Source organism: Rhinolophus ferrumequinum, chromosome 5 (genome assembly GCF_004115265.2).
Source record: "Rhinolophus ferrumequinum isolate MPI-CBG mRhiFer1 chromosome 5, mRhiFer1_v1.p, whole genome shotgun sequence".
Classification (NCBI taxonomy): Eukaryota; Metazoa; Chordata; class Mammalia; order Chiroptera; family Rhinolophidae; genus Rhinolophus; species Rhinolophus ferrumequinum.
The window spans coordinates 21,911,415-21,915,154 of record NC_046288.1 but is presented as its reverse complement, the minus strand read 5'-3'; the positions used below and the strand labels follow the sequence as shown (position 1 = coordinate 21,915,154).

General features: G+C 37.4%; 1 pseudogene; it reads left to right on the top strand.

The window, feature by feature from the left end:
* The first annotated feature begins 727 nt into the window (after positions 1-727).
* Positions 728-2,658, top strand: LOC117022405 (heat shock cognate 71 kDa protein-like; annotated as a pseudogene).
* The last annotated feature ends 1,082 nt before the right edge of the window (positions 2,659-3,740 follow it).

Genomic DNA, 3,740 nt, shown 5'->3' with positions numbered 1-3,740 from the left:
CAGGCGAAACTAAATTAAGTAACTTGTTTAATTTTCAAAAAATAACAAGGGGCAGGAGCAAGAATGGAACAAAGATCTGTTAATTTTAAAGCTCATTCTCTTTTGTCTATATAAAACTGAATCCAAGGAAATTGTTTTTTTTCCTAAGTGTTGAAAGGGGCTCAGACCAACCAAATTGTCATTTCTTTTTTTGCCTTTCCTACTGTAAAATAAAGTAGACTGCAAGCCCCAGGCATTTCAGACTTCAGAGTTACATAAACTATAAACCATATTTAATCAGGATAAATATTGTAATATATTTCTTGGATATTCTCTCATTTATTTAGTGTTTATTAATCATTCTTTAACCTAGCAATTAGAATCTAGGAAGCTGGAAACCACAATATTATTTGTTTTGCCAAGTCATTTTTAACACACAGCTGTAGTACACAGTTTAAGATCTAGTTCAGAAGTAAAAACCATTCATACACCAATGCGAAATTTTATACCAATCAACCTTGAAATAAATACAAATGTTGAATTATTGAGAAATTCAGAAAAGGTAATTCATAGTGATGTCTAAAGCTCAGATTTTAAATGTTTTATAGGTTTGTTTTATATTAATGACTACTACTTAAAAAGGAAGTGTTGGCAGAAAGAGTTCATTTTACCTCATTGAACGAGGGGGCAGCTGTCAGGATTTGTCTTATTCGCAAGACACATTTACACTGAAGCAACCACGTCTAAGGGTCCTGCAGTTGGCATTGATCTAGGCAACACATACTCTTATGTGGGTGTCTTCCAACATGGAAAAGTGGAAATAATTGCCAATGGTCAGGGAAACCAAACCACCCCAAATTATGTTGCCTTTACTGATACTGAACTATTGACCAGTGATGCTGCAAAGAATCAAGTTGCAATGAACCCCACCAACATGGTGTTTTTGATGCCAAACGCCTGATTGGACGTAGATTTGATTATGCTGTTGTTCAATCTGATATGAAGCATTGGCCCTTCATGGTGGTGAATGATGCTGGCAGGCCCAAGGTCCAAGTAGAATACAAGAGAGAGACAAAGTTTCTATGCAGAAGAAGCGTCATCTATGGTTTTGACAAAGATGAAGGAAATTGCAAAAACCTACCTTGGGAAGACTATTACCAATGCTGTTGTCACAGTACCTGCTTACTTCAGTGACTCTCAGAGTCAGGCTACCAAAGATGCTGGAACTATCGCTGGTCTCAATGTGCTTAGTATCATCAGGGAGCCAACTTCTGCTGCTATTTCTTATGGCTTAGACAAAAAGGTTGGAGCCGAAAGAATGTGCTGATTTTTGATTTGGGAGGTGGCACTTTTGATGTGTCAAATCTCACAATTGAAGATGGAATCTTTGAGATCAAATCTACAGCTGGGGACACCCACTTAGGTGGAGAAGACTTTGGCAACTGAATGGTCAACCATTTCATTGCAGAGTTCAAGCACAAGCATAAGAAGGACATCAGTGAGAACAAGAGGGCTGTCCGTCACCTCTGGACTGCTTGTGAATATGCTAAGCATACACTCCCTTCGAGCACCCAAGCCAGTAATGAGATTGATTCGCTCTATGAAGGAATCGACTTCTGTACCTCTATCACTTGTGCCCTATTTGAAGAATTGAATGCTGACCTTTTCCGTGACACCCTGGACCCTGTAGAAAAAGCCCCATGGGATGCCAAACTCAACAAGTCCCAGATCCCTGATATTGCCCTGGTGGGTGTTTCTAGCCATATCCCAAAGATTCAGAAACTCCTACAGGACTTCATCAATGGAAAAGAGTTGAATAAGAGCATCAACACTGATGAGGCTGTTGCTTATGGTGCAGCTGTCCAGGCAGCCATCCTATGTGGGAGACAAATCTGAAAATGTTCAAGGTTTGCTGCTGTTGGATGTCACTCCTCTTTCCCTTGGCATTGAAACTGCTGGTGGAGTCATGACTGTCATCATCAGGTGCTGTACTACCATTCCTACTGAGCACACACAGACCTTCACTACCTGCTCTGACTACCAGCTGGGTGCGCTCATTCAGGTTTATGAAGCTGAGAGGTCCATGACCAAGGATAACAATTTACTTGGCAAGTTTGAGCTCATAGGCACACCTCCTGCACCTCGTGGTGTTCCTCACATTGAAGTCACTTCTGATATTGATGTCAATGGCATCCTCAATGTCTCTGCTGTGGATAAGAGTACAGAAAAAGAGAACAAGATTACCATCACTAATGACAAGGGTCGCCTGAGCAAGGAAGACATTGAGTGCATGGTCTAGGCAGCTGAGAAGTACAAAGCTGAAGATGAGAAGCAGAGGGACAAGGTGTCTTCCAAGAATTCACTTGAATCCTATGCATTCAACATGAAACCAACTGTTGAAGATGAAAAACTCTAAGGCAAGATCAATGATGAGCACAAACAGAAGATTCTTGACAAGTGCAATGAAATCATCAACTAGCTTGATGAGATTCAGACTGCAGGGAAGGAAGAATTTGAACATAAGCAGAAAGAGCTGGGAAAAGTCTGCAATCTCATCATTACTAAGCTGTACCAGAGTGCAGGAGGCACGCCAGGAGGGATGCCTGGAGGCTTCCCTGGTAGTGGACTCCTCCTTCTGGTGGTGCCTCTTCTGGACCCACCATTGGAGAGGTTGATTAAGCCAAACTTGAGCATAGATTTATCATTGTTCCACATAAAATATGGAAGGACACAAATTTGTAGCAAATTCACAGCAGTTTTAAAGTTGAGCTGCTATACAGTAAAAACACTGGGCATTCTTGATACTTGAATATGGAGTATGTGCACAAGGAAAGGAAATACTGATGTACTTTACAAGCACTGTATTGTAAAGTGGAAATTGCAATGTCTTAAATAAAACTATTTAAAATTGGAAAAAAAAGAGTTCATTTTACCTCATTTTAGGAGACTTATCTTCTGTAATATTAAATAATAGGTGTAAGATGAGAAAGTGTTGGCTTGTTTTAGAGTAAAGGTTTATGATTCATATATATGAACAAATCTGTAATCTATTTCATAATAATTTACTATCAGCCCACATATTACTAGCTTACATTTATTATGATTTCAAAAATGATTTTATATTTGATGATTGTGATATCTTTCACATTTTTATTTTATGTAAAATATATCTTAAAACCTTGTGGAATATAGTTAACCATAATCACACAAATATTTTCTTTTTTGAGCAAAATAAACTATAATCCTCTGTTTACTAAATGTCAATAAATTTCTGTTAAGCAGAATTAATATTTTTTAAATTTTTATATGGGTGTTAAAACATTTAACTCTGCAATAATAATAGTAGCTAATATCCATTATTAGTGTACTATCAAGAATCCTGCAACAAGGAGAATTCTTATTCATAAAAACCAGTCTTGCAAAAGAAAGTTGACAGCATTTTGGGTTCATAAAAACTTTTGAAGTAGAAATGAAAAAATAAAGTTTAGTGTATGCTTGTTCTTGTAATCCTTAGGTAAAACATTGTAGCTAATTCCCGTGTTCAAGACTCCTCCCCACCCCTTCAATGTTATACTGAAGACCAAAACAAACAATTAATATATAAATGGAATCAATGCCTCATAAGTAAATGAATATCTGTGTTTTCTTGGATCAAGTAGGATATAATTTGCGTAGAACTGCTTATTTATTATTAAGCATTTTCTGAATTCCTTATGATAAGGGATTATGAAATAAAATTAATCTTTGGATTAGTTTCTCAC